At 38.2% G+C, this 18,419-nt stretch overlaps 1 long non-coding RNA gene across 2 annotated transcripts; it reads left to right on the top strand.

Annotated features, from left to right (window-relative positions):
* The first annotated feature begins 1,652 nt into the window (after window positions 1-1,652).
* Window positions 1,653-17,919, top strand: LOC126958968 (uncharacterized). Of its 2 annotated transcripts, none has more exons than XR_007727415.1 (5): window positions 1,653-1,851; window positions 3,517-4,997; window positions 6,097-6,220; window positions 14,749-14,864; window positions 14,976-17,919. It is a non-coding gene; the product is annotated as an uncharacterized LOC126958968 (long non-coding RNA). The 2 variants fall into 2 exon arrangements; XR_007727416.1 differs by having other exon boundaries at window positions 1,654-1,851; window positions 3,517-4,975; window positions 14,976-15,371.
* Window positions 17,920-18,419: the final 500 nt, after the last annotated feature.

The raw sequence follows: 18,419 nt of genomic DNA, 5'->3' as shown, positions 1-18,419 counted from the left end.
TTATGGGCCTGGATGATACTGCTTATTTTAGTATATACAAAAACCATTAACTTCAAAACCATACCAACTGCAGACATATATTTTAGAACTATAAGCATTACATGTATGATCCATACAGTTCATTTGGTTTCAGGGTGCTGTAGGCTTTTATGGTGAATACATATACAAATCAACATATATCAGTTCAAATGCTGGCTTGAACATCAGGTAAGGAGCTATATAAATGTAAGGATCACCTGAATTAATTAAATTGCATCTAAAGAGGATTCTGAGAAGGTAAAATGCAAAGTGTAGGTGTTCATGTAGAAAAGTGTATGTAATTCCTCATTAGAGAAGTTCTTGTCCAGAGCACTTTCCCCTCTATGAAATACCCAGTTCTCGTAAGTTTGCAAGGCTCAGATGCAACAAGCTAGAAGTAGAGGGAGCTGAGCTATTATATTCAGACACCTACATAGCACTCAAAACATGGCTGACATCCCCCAAACAGAAAAGCATAGAGAAAAAATTCTATAGATGATTCAGTGACAATTTTTAAACAATTTAAAAAATTCTGTATTAGTTGAGGTAATGTTACCTGTTGTAATAACCCAAAATGTCAGTTGATTCACATAAGAAAGGTTTATTTCTCCCTAATCTGGGATGTTTTTGGCCAATCAGCTTTCTTTCTAGGAGTATCTCAGGGGTTCTTTTGTGATTTGGTCATTCAGAGTCCTTATGGACTTTGAAGGAATGTATTGCCATACAAATGGGGGAGGAAGAAAAGACATGAGGATCGAATGATGTGTTTTACGGGACAGGCTTAGAGGTGCCGCTCTTCACTTCTGCCCAAACTCCATTGACCAGAACTAGTCCAATGGCTCCACCTATATTTAAGAAGGCTGGGAATTGTAGTTTATTTGTATACCCAAGAAAATGAAACAGTATCGGTAAGACTCTTGTTAAGTCAGTATCTGGCATACTTACATTTAAAAAAATTATTTGAAATGTTGTGGTACTGGTGATTATTTACGAAAAGCTTGCCAATGGCAAACTTATTGGTTGCTTAAGTTCTTTCTCACCCACGACAGCACTAGAACTCTATCGGCTGATTAAGGGTTCTACTTCTACTTGTACATCCATAGTCACCTTAGATTTAGACCATTTCAACACTGCGAAGGAGCATTGTTGCAGAGAAAGACCATTTGAGTTCACGTTTCCAAAGCCACAGGGCAAAGAGTTTTGAGCTGGTAGGCTGAGCAAGGTTGACCATTTCTACCTGTGTATGTGCACTAGTAGATACATACATATATGGCATACTGGAAACATTAAAGCAAATATAACTATGAGCAAAGGAAGAATAATACAGAGGAAACATTTTTCCTATATGAATCTTAAGAGTATGTCATCTGGAGAGCTTAAACTTGGCAAATGATTGCTATCTTGTGACACTGCTTCAACACAGGCTTACCCGTGCTGAAATGTTAAAATAATTGAGATAGCCATCTATGACTCTGGTTCTTTGGTTCTTTCTTCTTTTTGTCTTTTGTAGTAATTAAAAAATTACCTGTGTAGCATTTTATTGATAAGTCAAATAAGTCAAATCACATGATACATGTTGTAAGCTTCATAGTCTCTTTACAGTTTCCCTGGGGTTGCCCCAGAAATATTCAGAAATATGGCTCAAGGGGAAGCTTGGGTGACATTTCACAGTGCTGATAAATTTTAATGTGCATTCCACTACATAATAAAACATCTGATTCTTTTCAGCAAACAGATAAGAAGTAGGAGACAGGATTGGCGTTGTATCTATGGTCATCTCAAGGAGGGACAAGATTGAGTGGTGAGAAGATTAGAATTTGGATAAATTCTAAGGTAGGTTTTATGGAATTTTAATATGTATTTTAAAATCCAAAATTGTCTAATGAAAGATTCTAATCTTACAAGGAGAATTTCAGAATTTATCAAACTATATCTGCAGACATAAATAACCTAGTCAAGATTAAAATCATACCTGTTTTCTAATTCCAGTTATGCCATCAAGGAATCCTGTGATCTTGGATTACCTTGACCTTTCTTTTGTGTCTTCCAACATCTGTTATATCTTGAGGTGGTCCCAGAGGAGGAGGGGATTTGGCAATTATTTGTTAAGTTAAACTGACAATAGAAAAGATTTCCTAGGCTATTCAGATAAAGTATAACACTAGACATACCGTCCATACTAGTCAAATTAGCTAGCTGCTCCCAAATACATTTTTTTCTCCCTAGAGGTATAGCATGTGATTATGGAGGCTGCTTTTACCTGAGGTAGAGGAGTATTTTAAGGAAAAATGAAACAGTTCATCTCAGAGGACTCACAACCACTTTAGAGGGTGTGGAAAGACGAGAATTAGGAAAATACATAAATGACTTTAGGTGAGTATTTCCCAATGCTATTAAAATGCAGGTAGTGACCTTTATAAGATGTTTTGAAAAGGGGGAAAAAAAGTCGCTTTATAAACACAATGTTTCGTTAAGGGAATAAAACTATTTTCTGTATAATAGACTTTCCCCCAGCCCCCCTCTTGTGCTTGAGTAACTGTAAAGACAGCAACTAGTGGCTGCCTTCAAGGTTAATGTAAGTTCATGAACTGATAGCTCCGTAGCTAAGGTGAAAACAGGGACTTCAAACCAGGCAGGTGGATTCATCTATTCCCATGTGTTCTTGGTTACCTTTGATGTACCAGGCACTGTGTGCTAGACACTGGGGACACGGTGTTAACCAGGTGCACTAGCTTAAAATCTGGTGTGATGAATATTGTGAAATAGGATTGGTAGGGTGAATTGGGAACGTAATTAAGGGGCTAATGTAGTCGGTGGGAGGCTGTCAGGAGAAGCTGCTATGAGGAAGTGGTATTTAAGCTGAGACGTGAAAGCTGAGTAGGAGTGAGCCAGGTAAAAGGCAGGCACATTAAGAAAGAAGAAACAGCATGTACAAAATACCTTAGGCAAGTGAGACCCTTCCATATTCAAGGAAACTGAAAAAAGTCCAGTGTGACTGGACCTTAAAGAGCAAGGAGGAGAGTGTTTTGAGATGAACTGGATGAGAAGACAAGGCTGATTGAGATATCAGCTGCATCTTGCCCTTATTCCAACTAAGAAGGAAGTAGCAGTGGTGTACTTCTGGCTAAGACCATCTCCTGGATTTGAGGTGTACCCATCCCAAAGCCCGCTGTCATACCCGATAGCTGAAACTTTATCATCAGATCTTCAAACCACTGTGGCTTATGATTACTTCTTCAGACAGTTCGATTTTAGGTTGCCAGCTTTTTAAATCTTAGGGCTAACAAACTGTTAGCTTTGCCGCAGGTGTTCAGTAGGTGCTGAGAGAGCAAGCAGGGCGACCTGAGAGCGGTGGGGCCACTGGTGTAGCCCCTTCAGCCTCACAGACAGCCAGCCACCACAGGAATCAATGTAACACTGCACAGCAGCCCTGCCCTGGCTCCAAAGACGGCAACTTTTCTTTCTAATTGATTCCCAGTAGTGCTCTCTTCCTTCCAGGCCCCGGCATGACTCTACAGGGAACCAGGAAAGTGATGTGTCTCTTCTTCGGTGCGATTCTCCCTCTGAAGATAGCTTTGTGCAACATTTCTCTACTAGATTTTTCATCTTCCCTTCTTTAATTTGGCTTACTGGCTACCCAAATTGCCCACTTTGATGTTCTAATTATCCCCCATCCCCAAGAAAACAGCCCTATTTAACAACAACAACAACAACAACAACAACAACAAAAGCAATGTAAAACATAAAAACATAGCTTGAGTGAGATATGAAAAATTATGCAACCAATTGGGTAAATTTATACTAAAGTGTACATGTACACTAAAGTATACTGAAGTGCTAAAACACGCACACCTCTAGTCTCCTTTGTGAAAAATACCTTTGCTCTTCTGCATTTTCGTTTTAAAGAAGTTTACATGTTGGCCTGAGGTTTTAATTAGCTGTTGGACCAAAATGAAGACTTTCTAATTGTGTGAAGGACGTGTTTTAGACCACAAGAACATTTTTTTTTTTTTTTCTTAATCTGAGGCACCCTGCCAGTAGGCAGCCACAGACAACGCCAAAAGGAATGAGACTCTGGGCTGATTTTTATGGATTAGTTAATATATCCCTCCTCAGAATCTATCAAGTGCTCAAACCTGCAGACACAAACACGAACATACTAGGGAGGAGAGTCCCAGAAGGCAGAAGATCCCGTACTGCTCGTCCCCAAACGCCTCACCCCGTCACACCCACGAACTCATCCGGTTCTCCCTTCTCAGCGCCCTGCTCCAAGGCGAAGAGTATCCCAGAGGAAGCATCAGGGTCTAAAACAACAACAACAACAACAACAACAACAACAACACTGAGCCAAACACTGCTGCTTCCTCAGTCGATGAAAGTGCCACCCCACCCCTCTCCCCAAACCCAACCTCCGTAGGGGACATCGAGCCAAGGCCTGCAGCGAGTGACCTGCCGGTGGAGGCGCGGGGCCGCTCACCTACCCGGGCCCGTGGCTCTCGCCCCGCCCCAGCCTCCCAGTCCACTCCGCCAGCCCCAACTTAGGCGAGCGCAGTCGGGACCCCTCTGTCGGGGCTCTTTGTTCGCCGCCCCTCGGCGTTCCAGCGCTCAACCTTGCTCCCAGCAGCCCCCGCCAGCGCACTCGACCTACAGGAAAGTTGCTCCCGAGCTGTGGAGGGGCGTCATCGCCTCCTAGCAACGCTCCTAGCAACCGGGTAACATCTGCTCCCTGTGGTCCAATGCGAGCGGAGAACAGCTGCGCGCCCGCCTAGAGCTGCGAACCCGGAGTGAGAGGCGCTTCAGAGACTGGAGGGACGGACCTGCAGGAGCCAGGGCTGCCCGCCGAGCTGCAGTTACCGCTGCTGCCGCTGTCAGTGCCCGACTGAAGAGTGACAGCCCCAAAAGCAGGAGTGAGCACCGAACCCCGCGCCTCTACCTAACAGGTGCATGCGCCGATCTGGTGAGTGGACCCAGCTCGCAAGGTATGTCTGGACCCATCCAGCCAGGTGCTTTCCTCCGAGCTCAGAAGAGACTCCTTTTCTTGAGCGGGAGGATAGGGACGTGTTCCGGGATCCCACCCCGCCCCCAGTCATTGAAGAGTGGCCAGCTGCTGGTCCCAAATGACCTGATTTGATTTTTTAAATGTAAACCTTGGGATTGGTTCTTGGGTGAAGATTCCCTTGCTCTTCGCTATCAGGTTAGCGTTCGGAAGTTTTCAGTCCTTGTTTATCCGTTGACTTCGCTGCCTATATGCGGCTAGGCTGGAAGCAGCAAGCGCCCATAGAAAGCCTGTGGTTAAAGCTCAAACGACATAGTGTAGTCTTGACTAATTGAATCAACACGTATGGATAGCAACATTCTTTTTAGGTCCTCCTCTGGAAAGGGTCCATTTGGCCAAGAGCAGCCGTTCACTGTTACTCAACCTCCTGAAAAGTAACCATAGTAACTCACCTCTCTTTTGATGGGATCCTCCTTATTGGCTGCCTATCTTCCTTTGGAAAGCACATCTCTCTAAATTTAGAAGATGATGAGATCCGTAAGCATACATCCATGTAGAAAAGGTGCAGTTAAACATGGCCCTTTAAGGAAATGCTGTCTTCAAAGAAAAAGTAGCATTTGGTGATTTCAAATCTTGTGAGAAAGAATGTGCATTCTAAAGAAAGACTGTGTTCGTCTGTTTAGTTAACTCCTGGTTTGTTACTTTAGAGGGAATACTTCCTGAAATTATATAAAATCTGGCATTAAAACTTAAGAATGACTCTGATTTTTTTTTAAATCAGCGTACTGATAATCTTCCAAAAATAATCTCCCAAGTAAATAACTGGTAAGATGAGTTATTCAGTTATTTCCAAATTTCTTAGGATAGTTAAGATTTCTCATGTTTAAACTTAAATCTGGAGAACACTGAAGTGATTGTGTGTGTTTAAAGGCTTATCTATCTATCTAGTCCAGACCAACCCCATCTCAAATATCTTAGATAATATCCTCCTGTTGCAGGCTTTCTCCTGACTTGAGAACCAGTTCATATCAGTGCAGTCCTGACTCGCCCGATGTTATTTGTGTCTGTCTCCTTGTTTCAAGATCTCAGGTAACCATTCATGAGCCTGAGGCTGTGAGAAATGCTCGCTGTGCAAAGGGGAACTCTCAGCAGATTTTCTGAAACTGTTCTAGAAATACACTTTTCGGATTGATTCAGCATTACCAGGTAATTGCTAGCTTAAAAGAAATTACTGTTTAAATATGTATCCAGAGAAATGAATGCTAATGTAGCATTACCATAACTTACAAGATCAATATAAGGGGTTGTTTATATAGATGGTTGCTGGGTAGAAGTCAATAGAGGTTTTCTGTAAAAAGGACATTTGTGGGCTGGCAGATTTTCCTCTCTAAGACCCATGTGAATAGGGCGGGCCAAATTAGGTAGCCTGGCTCCGGGAACATGCCAAGCGGAAGCCTACTGAGCACACGAGTGCCTGTTTGAATGAAGGAAGTGAAGAGAACTCTCCAAGTTGCAGAAAGAGATTATTGTGATGCTTCAAATTTAATTTGCATAAGGTCATGATGATAGAAACCTCTGAGGGTTCAACATTTTAAACTCAATTTTCAAGACTGAATACATCTTAAATGAGTGTTCAGACCTCCAGCATTTGTAACTTTCACATGTGCTGTGCCCTTTCCGTAGGTAACTAGCCTAGCAAATAACAATCAAATTTATAAGAATAGACCATGCTGCATTTCATCCCATTTCTTTCCTCCCTTTATAAAAATAAATAATTGACCATTTTTATTCAGAAACCTATTTGAAAATTTATTCTGGTCTAGTCGTACAGATTTATGAATACCATGAGACTTTAAGATTATTGATCTCTGTAGCCACTTATTTAAATATCTGTAGTTTAATCATTTTAAGCATTAAAGATTAGCATTTGAACTGTCAAAAATGTTTGTTTTGTTAGCTGTTAGCACCATCCACCCTTCTTACTTCATTTATCATACTGACTGTATTTTATGGTGAGAAATAACCCAAGGAGACCAAAAATATTTACTGTCATCTGCCATGAGATGTATACAGAGTTCCACACCAATTTTTATTTAAGGATCTAGTCACCGTCATCAATCTGAACACCAGCTGCACTTGTATATGTAATGGGTTATAAAGAGGGCACGCACTTAGGAGTATAACATTTGGATAAGGCTGAGATCAAGCAGGTTAAAACTAAATCAAAATATAATTTCAGTCTTTTTTACTCATATACTCTATTTGGAAGTTTTTAGGTATATGTGAAAAATTCTATGTTCAGTTTTATGTCATGTAAACTTCATGGAATTTAGAAGATGCTTTGATGCACAGAGAGATGTTGAAAACTTTTATCAAGAGGTTGAGGCCCTTCCCTCCATACCTGGGCTCTCTACTGATGACTCATGTCAGCTGGCATCCCAACAATAACTCTAAAGCCAAGGAATAATCAGTTCGGATTGCTCGTTTTGTCAAAGCAATATGCCTCAGAGACCTAGAAAAAGTGAAACTGCTAACTCTGAAGCAGAGGTAGGAGTACATTGACCACAACTATTCAGCACTAAAACAAAGGAAGGATACTTTTGAGTTTTGGGAGAAGCCAATCCTTGTGGATTCTTTTTTTCCTTTTTCTTTTTAAGTTGTTTATCGAAATAGTGTTAATACATTAATGTTTACCCTTTGTAATCTAACACCAGTTTTTTTATATTTTCTTTTTTTCTAATTAAGTTTATACAAATGGGCTAATAATAGAGCCATCCAATTCACTGCAATAATTCTCAGATGGGGTGAAGGGGTGGTGGAAGGATATTACTGAAAAGCACTAAGAGCTAACCAGTGTTGTACTCAATATTGTAATATAGCCTTATATTTAGAAAACAAAAGAATGACAGAAAGTAAAGTGCAGCAAGAAGGCTTCCTGGTAGAAATACAAGAGTTATCTAAATATCAGTGGTGTGTAGAAGGACAGGAGGAACAAGTTTGAGGCTGGGAAGTCTACTCTGCATGTGTATTTCAGAGTATATATTATTTTCAAAGTGCTTAGGAAAAGGGAGCATGAGTAAGGAACATGAAGAAAAGTTTGGAATATCGTAAAGAGAGTCAAGACTCAAGAGCCTAGAACCTCAATTCTGCCTCCATGTGCTGCTCATTTTACTGCTTTGTGGCTCATTTTCTCTCTATCTAATGTGTGGTATAAGACTACAAGCTTAAGTAGATTGCTTGAGCTCGAACATAACACAATTTAATGAAGCATCTATAGCTGTTTAGGAAAAACTTATTTTATATTTACGGGTACATGTGCAGGATTGTTACAAGGGCGAATTGTGTGTCACTGGGGGTTTGGTCTACAGATTATTTCAACACCAGGTAATAAGCGTAGTACCTGAGAGGTAGTTTTTGTATCCCCACCCTCCTCCCTCAGGTAGGCCCCTGTGTCTGTTCTTTGTGTTCATGTGTACTCAATGTAGCTCCCACTTATAAATGAGAACATGCAGTATTTGGTTTTCTGTTCATGTGTTAGTTCTCTTAGGATAATGGCTTCCAGCTCCATCTATGTTGATGCAAAGGACATGATTTCATTCTTTTTTATGGCTGTATAGTATGGCTGTACGCTATTCCATGGAAGCACCTATAGCTCTTTAGTGAGAAGGTACCCTGTGAATGAAAATTATTTCACCACTAGAGCTACTCCAGGTGAAACACAAATCGGGTACCATATGAGTGATGGCAGAGAGCCACCCAACTCCAGGCAAATCCTCATGTGTTTTAAAGTGAGTAAAATTAAAGATTAGTTCAATCTTACGGTTTTTTATCCATAAGGGTTTTTTATCCCTTCTGGGATAGCAGAAGCAACATTGGCCCGGACAGATGTTTTTGTTAATATACTGAAGCATGGAGTGGTGGTGGTGGTGATATCAAAGTGGAAGACAATGTGAGTGATATAGATCAGGTACTTTTAGAAAGGCCACTGTTATCTATAGGTTAGGGATTGAAAGTCTTTTCTTTGAGTACCAGTCCTGGGTATTGAGGGAAGTTGTAGTATCTCTCTAGCATATCTCTAGGTATGGATTTCTTGGAACCCATATACTGCAATGTGGTTCCAAAAAAGCAATTTTCTTTCTAATTCATTTCTACTTTCCAAGGTAAAAGATGGGGTAAAATGGAACATCATTCCTCAAAATCAGGAATCCACTTCTAGGCGGTGGAAAATCATGACGTTTACCCGAGAAGCCTCCTGCATTTGGCCTCTGTCATTAGTGGGGCAAGATCATGGCAGCAATTGGCTTTAGTGCAGCATCTAAGGAAACTTAATGGTGTTCTGTTTGGTTCAGAGACCATTACCGTGGGAGCAGGATAGGCTTGTGGAACTGGTGGGGTTTTCTTTACTATTCCATGCCTGTGCTTGGGGTTATCCCAAGGGACATGGATGCAATCTAGTACCAAACAATGCTGCTGGTATCTTGAGAAAGTCTTCTAAGTCATTGGCTCTCATTATTCCTGGAAGTTCATAAGAAAGTCTGCTAGGAGCTGGAACTTGTTGGTAATTCTAAACTGCCAGTAAAGTCAATATTGTGCTTGGGGTGGATGATAAATCTGAAGAAACAGATTGCTCCATTGATTCGGAGATAAAACCTGGCACTGAGTTCCACTACCATAAAGGATATTATCCAGAAAAGTGCTAGGCAAGGGGGTTATAAGAGAGAAGAAAGATGGCTGATGGAACGTTGTTAAACATCAACAGAGCCAAAGGTCTCCAGAAGGCACAGAATCATAGCCTTGAACTTTGCACCCATCTCCCTTCTTGAATACATTCGTGAATGCTTCATGCAGCCCGTGCTTAGCACTAAAGAGAGGACCAATGTCCTAGGTATACTATAATGCTGCTGAGCAGGATATGTATTTATGATTTCAAAATGAAGTCACTGCAATAATAATACATAACATTTATCGAGCAGGAAATATGAGCCCATGCGACAGGCACTGAGTAACTGCTTTTTAAACATCATCTCTTCTAATTCCAGTAAAACTCAATGAGTTTGATATTGTTCCCCCATTTAACAGTTAAAGAAAAGTTAGGCTCTTTGAGGTTAAATATCTTGGCCAAAGTCAGTAAGCAAATAAACTGTAGAGCTGATATTTGAACTGGGGCCATTGGACAGAACTAGGAGGTTATGCTGAAGTATTTTAAGCCATACAGCGAGACTGCAGAATATGGTTAGCAGGGACAGATGGGGTAACTCTTTCTAATCAACTGTGATCATGGCCCTTAAGGAAACATCTCCAGTAGCTTTGCCACCAGCAAAGCATTATTTAGCTAAATAGGGACCATTGCGCTTTCAAAGGCTCATGCCAGGCTAACATGTTACAAAGAAAAATCAGCAAGAGATTGTGAAGCTGAGGTGCTTGATTTATCTATAACACAAGTCAGTTGTTGATCTGAGATGAAACCAACCTTCTTTCTCCTCATTGATCAGCCTCCACCCCTTCTGTCTGTGGGTAGGATGCACACATCTAATAGGACGGTTTCAACTCTGTTTTTGGAATGTTTTGATTTAAATGTTGTGGGGAGAAAAATGAAAACCAAACTAAAATTAAGATATATTGAACTCATCACTTCTTCACCATGTCTCCAGCTTTTCAGTCTTGGATAAAGAATGGATTACTTTGACAGGAGTTGTTCTTTTTACGGTGGTCTGTTATCTCAAAGTGTTTGTAAATTAATTTGCTCATGATGTTTCCTTAATATACTGTCCCCGGGCCATATACCAAATGAAATCACCTGCACCATAATACGATTTTAGTTTTCTGGAGGCCGAAGCAGAGCAATAAGGAAGAGCATTTGAGCAATCATTTGTAATTACATTTTAAACATTTATTTAAAGAATTACATATAAATTGTATTGCTAGAACTCTAATGACAGGGATGGTCACTCTGTTCCGTAACTTTTAATTTGTTGGTTATTGATGTTTTATACTACCAAAGACACTGAGCCTGGCACAGATATTTTATGGGCCCAGAGGATATAGCATTAGAAACAGCTTGAATATTCAAGCCAGCATTAGCCATTTCACTTTCAGAGATAAATTTAGGCTCAGCCTAATTCAGTTTTGTAATTTACATACTGTTCTCAGAGCTCAGAACACTCAGAATAAGAAGACATAAAGTCATTTCATTTTTTTCTTGTCTATTTCGTCATCTTTATTTGAATAATAGGCTGGGTTGAGTTTGGCCTTTTAGTTGCAGGAGAACTATAATAGATTTACACATGTTTACTGAATCATAACAACCAAACTTCCTTGGACAGTCAGGTCAGCTTTAATTAATTATCCAGATGATTATCTGTATGTTTCAAAAATAGTTTATACCTCCTTCACCCAAAATGCATGACCCATGGCAATACACCAGAGATATTTGGAGTTGTTATAGAATCTGTACTACTTTTTTTCCACTTGATCATTTGCAATATTTTCTTGCAGTTTTTTAACTTGCTCATTACAATCTAGTATTTTTGGGAGGCAGGGTGGTGGAGTCTTTGAGTCAGAGCTAGGAGGCCAGGCTGGGCTTTGTTTCTATGTGGTATATTTGTGACTAATGGCACAAATAAGGTCTACAATTTGATTGAGTATTTACTATATGCTAGGCACAGTGCCAGTCACTTTCTATGAATTATTTCAATGATCTTATGAGCCAGTGTTATTTCTATCCTTACTTTACAAATGAGATTTCTAGAGAGTTTATGTAATTTGCTCAAAGTCACACAAATAAGAAGCAGCAGAGCTGGAATTCAGACCACTTCCATCTGACTTCAAAACCCAAACTCGTAGCCACATACCAGAATGTAAATTATTGAACTTGTCTGCGCTGTAGTTTTCTTATCTGGACACTCAGGAGGCTCAATCAGGTGATGGATACATAGTTATCAGCTATGAATTTTTTGAATTCTAATCCAGCCAAGCAAACAGATGTAGGAACTTATGTTTGCTATATATTTGAACCTAAAAGTGGCTAGAACCATCCTCCAAAATTGATACTGAAAACATTTTAAATAGCTAAACAGCTTGCAAAGAGGTAATTGTCAAACTGATACCAGCTGTGAAGGCTTTTCAGCATTTTTAACAACCCATGGGGGTATTTTTTAAGAGCAATAAACTAAATGGCTAAGTGTGTTGCCCACGGAGGAGTTGAGACTCAAATCTAGAATTCCTGAGAATTTTATCTGTATTTTCAGGATCTGATACATTCAGTATCTTAGGCTAACTGGTTGATGATAGCCAGACAATCTTTATGAACCTTGGAATCATTTGATATGATTTTTTAAAATCTTGATCTGTTAAATAAAAATATCTTTCCTGGAGGTGCACTTGGGAGCCAGAACTATAAGTTTGTCATTTGGTTCTCTAATCTGCCACCTGCCCTCCCTTGTATCACTCATTAAAAGATTTTTAATTGGTCGTAAATGCTGTAGATATTGCATTACATGGAAGATAAAATGAGCAGACATTTAAAAAAGATACATATAAGAAAGTCATGTTTGCTTATAATAAAGTTACTCATCTCATTTTCTAGTCTTTCCTCACTGTCACCTACACTATAGAAATTCATTAGAACTTGTTAAAAAAAAATTAGTGACCTGCCCAGGTATAATGCTAATAACAGCCATTGATGCTTCTTAGTGTGAACCCAGGAAAACTGATTTCATTCTTCACTATTTAGTTAAAATGCAGTCTGGCTTTGTTCATGAGGCTAAAGCATCTAAGCCAGTGTAGGGAAGCAACAGTAACAATAACAATCAATCAAGCCAATTGCCTGACATTCTATTGATATGGCAATCAGCTGATTGACTGAAGGTTCTGCTCTTAACTCGTTGCCATAGTGCTACTACTACACCTGCTGAATGCTGCAAACGAGAGGCTCTCAAAATGCAATCCCCATACCAGCAGTATCAGCATCACCTGGAAATTTGTTAGAAATGCAAATTCACTGCTCCTATCCCAGATCTACTGAATTAGAAACTCTGGGGGTGGGACCCTCAGAGTTTAACATACCCTCCAGATAATGCTGATGCTCACTAACATTTGAAAACTATTTCATCAATTAGCTAAACAGTTTAAAAAGAAGTAAGTACAAGTAATTGTCACATGGGATAACCCAAAGCTTCACCTAATTATTTGATTAAATCCTTAAAATATATACCAAAGAAAATGCAGTTTACTAAAAAGCAGCCCCTGAGAAAACTGGTTTCTTTGTTCTCTATACAGTTTTGTTCTTATTTCCTAAACGTTTGAAATCAGTGAAAACTCTACGTAAGCTGTGTTTGCTTACTGAATTCAGGGATTGTGTAAGTATAGTAGCAACTATTGTCTTTGCTTCAGTTCAATTGTGAATTATCATGACATACTCATTTCTTTTAAGATCAGATACACCAGTGTTTTAAAATTCTTCATTCCGTTAACAAAACATAACAACTCAGACTTAAGGCTCTCTTTGGTTAATAATCCACAGTGACGCCAGTGAAAAATTGGACTGCTTGGGAGTGATTTTGTAGCTTTTCTTACTGACTGAGGAAAATCATATAACTACAAAAAGTTGCAGGAAGGTTTTGTCGCTCAGATGCCACTGAGTTGGAGGACAAACTAGAAAAGGCAAAGTCTTGAACACATTTTAAATATTTAAGCTTAGAAAAATCTAAGATTTTAGAGGAAAACCATCAAATGTCTTGCTGTAGATTTATTTAACTAACACATAAATTATTCATTATTTTGTGAACTAAATGGTTTCAACACATAGAAATATTTGATGGTGTGTATTAAGAGTAAAATAAATTATATTTAAATATGAAGTTTCTTTCTGGCCTGGTCCCCTGAGGTTGAATGAGTATTGAACTGGACTCAATTTGTTTTCTAAATTCATTCAGTGCTTTCTCTAGGAAGCTGCTTGTCTTTAGCTTTTAGAGTGGATCTTGCCTCCTTTTTGTGATATGAGTGCCACCTAGAGTACACTCTGGGAACTCCCTTAAGCACTGCCTTTAAACTGAAGGATCAGTGAAAATTGGCTTCTGGAACCCCGTCCTTCCTTAAACAACTCAGAACCTCGGTAGCAACAGTATTTTAAAGGAGAAAACAAAGGTCTTCACTTTCAGTATTATGACAAGGCCAAGTCTGCAAAGCAGAACCTTACCTAATTCTTTCATTTACTTAGAACATCCATTAAACCATGTGTTAGGATGATGGCTATACCATAATCATATCATAGAGTGTTTTGTCTATAGATACACTGTTATTTCTTTAAAGTGTAATTGGGCTACCAACTATTTTATGCCAATTTGATTAACCTAGTAACACTAAATGTCCTCTCTATATTGGGCAGTTTAACTAAAAGAATGATGAAAAATTTCTTATCTCCTCCCATTACATTCCATTTCAAATTTGGGTGTGTTTTGACATTAAATGGCATGAAATAAAATAGTATATTGGTATTTGATTTCTGAGGGGCTGCATAAGGAAATAAAGATTGGTATCCTCTCTAGAACATCTAGTTTGGGTCTGGATGGTGGTATTTTCCTGTCTGCCGGCTTTTCAATCACTGCTTCACCACGTTGAAGGGAGAACACCAATTTCCAGGATCACCAGTTTATTTTTATAGATAAAATTTATATTATAAGATACTATTTGCCACAATAAAATCTGACCTTTCCCCAATTCTTTTATTTGTTTAGCTTATCCAAAAAAAGTATTAACATATACATTAACAACGTCGAAAGTAGCCTACTTTAAGAGAAAATATGCAGAAGAAGAAGATTTACATCAAGATTACCATGGGTATTTTCCAAAAGTAAGGGTTTATTTATTATTATTTTTTCATTTTTATGAGTGTTGTCAACAGTAAAAAGCTGTAGTTTTTGTTTTTCTAAATATAGATTTAATGATCATGTTTGCTTTCCAGCACCTGATATTACCTGAGGACAGAACTTGCATTCTCAAACTTTCTCTGGAGAAGCTCAGGTTTCTTGAAGACCCAGAAACCTACTTAAGAAGGTCTGTGTTAATTAACAATTTGCTGAGGAAGATACATCTAGAGACGGAGAAAGAGAGCTATGAATACTTTAAAGAAGCTCCCTGTTATAAGACTGCATATTCTGATACAAGAAAACGGCTGAAGTTTATGGTACAAGAATGCTGTTCTCAGTCTCTCTATTATGAAGAGCTGCATTCGTATCATATTGTGCCTTATGCTTCGGAGAATGCCATTTATGAAATGGGCTACACTAGCAGCCACTTGGAGCAAAATTCTCAGTTGCTTATTTATAAAATGAATTAAAGTAACTGTTAAGTCCATTGATACTTTGTTTCTAAATGCCTGAACTGTTTATAGTGAAGATGTTAATATAAGGCACTCATTACCAGTGCACTTGATATCAAAGATGAGATGCATGCTGAACTGATTGGAGAGAACAATGGTTATTACTCAGCAGTCCTTAGAATCATCAAATTGACTAGAAAATATGTTCACATATGATAAAGCGGTCAATTAGCGCTTTAGAAGCAAAGATTTTTTTTAAACATAAGATGTGTAGGAAGGGGCCTACGTTAAATAATTATACAGGTGAAAAATTTTCTTTTACGCCCTGATTTCCAAATTCTGCCACTCTTACTGGAAAGTAATGAAAGTAACAGATTAAATTGATAGTGCCATGTCCCTGAGGATGAAAGGTGGAACACATTTAATTTTCTGTAAATGACATGAGGAAGGGCTGGTTCTTTCTGAAGTGCTTTGACTTGTCAAGCATTGTGCCAAATAATTGTTTGATACCATTTTCCTTTTACCATTAATAGCAATTCAAGATGGGGCAAAGACACTGCAACTAAACTGCTGAGTGTAACGACCAGATTACTCCAAACTGATCCATTTTACTATTTTGTGGGGAGGGCTTAGACTTTTCTCTTTAAAAGTGAAATTTAACAAAATAGCCTTGCAGATGGGCTTATCTTTAAATTCTACAGGTTGGTTAAAATTTGTGGTGGGCCTTTAGTTAGCAGTTTAAGTTTTATTTATTTATTTTTTTATAGGCTGCGAAGCTCAGGAAAAGGGTGGGGAGGTAAATTTGTTTTTAATGAGTTGATACTTTTTAGAAACCTTATCTGCAAAAATTAATGAGAACAACAAATTCCACATGATGTTATTTCTTCATCTAGTTAAGAGTACATTTAAGGCTGCCTGGATGAAACTTTGCACTGATTTTTGTATAATAGCTGATCATTCACTATTTGACAAATTGTTTCAGAATGCCTTTGGTGGTGAAGTTTAGATAAGTCCCTATGTTTTGCAATTTGACAGGTAATTATTTAACAAGTTGGATAGATTCACGAAATTGTTTGAAGTGGTTCATACTGTTCTTTCAGGTTTGAGTGAGATGTCTGATTTCAATGTCTGAAGTTTTGTCCTATGGAGTGTATCATTTAAAGAATTGTCATTAACTGATAAAACAGATTGGAAAAACTAGGTGCCAAAGGTGTATTTAAGAAAATACCAAAGACTCAAAGATGAGTGTTAGGAAGACTATGATAATGAAGATAAGAATCTAAAGTAAGGATTGCATAGGACATAAGAAGAACATGGTTAAAGGGGTTTGGAATGATTTGCTTACTAATGTGCTTTCAGAACACTTTACACGTAATAATCATAATCAAGGGCACTGCTTTAAATGAAGATACTACAGACCTTTAGGAATCATATACCTTGGAAAAAAATCTATGTATGGTGACTTGTCAACAAAGTATCTTCCCTAGTTGGATGCCATCTTGTAACCAAGAAGACTTTCTTCTATTCAAGAGAAATTTGGTTTTAGTTTTGATTCAATACTTGGTCCCTCTAATTAATCACTGGGGTGATTAACATGAATTCAGTTGGTATAAAGAGTATTGGTTCCCTAATTAGCCTGCAGTGTTGAAGACCACATAGATATATTATTGATAAGACTATGAGGCTTATGTTTAATTACTCAATCAAAGTAGGAAGAAATGCTTTAGAAGAAACTAAAAAATTATAATTTAGGTTAATTTTTAAAGGCAATTTAGTATAAATGAGTTAGCTTTGAAATACAGATTTAAATGTTTAAAAATTAATTTGAGGGCAAGATTTGATACCAAAGTTTCAAAAATTTTATTTCACTGCTTATAAAATACTTAATCAGAACACTTTTTTAAAAAAATAAGATCTTATTTGAAAAACTCCAAATTTGATGGGATAGTTACACCATCATACAATTTTAAAGGTAGAATTAGCTTTCTAATACTTTAAAATATTTTCTGAAATGAACATTTGACTTGGTTTAGGACAGTGTCTATAAGTAAAAGACACCAATGGTAACAGATATGACTTACAAAACTGCCACATATCGAAATTGATTGAGGACTGAAATACATATACTTTGGCATAGAGAAGAGAGGAAGAGAAAAAATATGAAAAAAGTGTGACATTGTAATATTTATTGTATTTAATAAATCTTGAAGAAAGAATTATTGAGCAATGAACCAGTGACAGATATAAAAGCCTGTTTTATTTGATGACATCATTAACTGAGTTTTCTGATCTATATATTCATACATCGAGAAGGAACTGTCTTAAAAACCAGTGGGTTTTTTTTTTTTTTTTTAAGTTCTAGCATACATGTGCAGAATGTGCAGGTTTGTTACACAGGTATACACGTGTCATGGTGGTTTGTTGCACCCATCAACCTGTCATCTACATTAGGTACTTCTAATGCTATCCCTCCCCTGTGATATTTGTTAATATGCTTTTTTAAAAAAGTGTCTGCCTCGAAACAGGTAGTTAAAAAATATCTTGTAGGGCATTTAATTATTTTTTCCAATAAACAACTCATAGATAAGGGGTTGACTAATGTTATCTTGATTTAGAAAATTCGTATGTAAAATGTGTAAACTTTTCTGGGTTAACTAATAGACTACCGGGATTTTAGCACGGCCAACTAATCTATAGGGAGACCCACACACAGGCTTGCTTTGCTGACTACCCAGCGGGCTTTGTTACAGGAGCTGCAAAAGGTGGAAGACCAGTTACAACCTTTTTTTTTTTTTTTTTTTTTTTTTTAAAAACCTGGACATCCTTTCTCTGGTGGCAAGAGCCATCCTTAGGATAAGGAAGGTGAGATAGAAAATGGAGAGCCTTTGGTAATGTTATCTTTCTTGTGGGTGTCCAACTAGCCTCAAGGCCAAGTGAAGAAGAAAATAAAAAAGTAGAAGAGGAAAAATGAAGAAAAGAGGAAAAAGAGGGCAGGGCCAGAGCAGTAAAGGGTAGGATTAGCAAGTGAAAGAAGAAGTTGCTCTGTTGTGTGGGGGATGTTCTTGCTTGCTATACTCAATTTTGCTT

The sequence above is a fragment of the Macaca thibetana genome, chromosome 7 (assembly GCF_024542745.1).
Source record: "Macaca thibetana thibetana isolate TM-01 chromosome 7, ASM2454274v1, whole genome shotgun sequence".
Lineage (NCBI taxonomy): Eukaryota > Metazoa > Chordata > Mammalia > Primates > Cercopithecidae > Macaca > Macaca thibetana.
The sequence above is the reverse complement of the archived record's forward strand: the minus strand, read 5'-3'. Positions and strand labels throughout refer to the sequence as shown.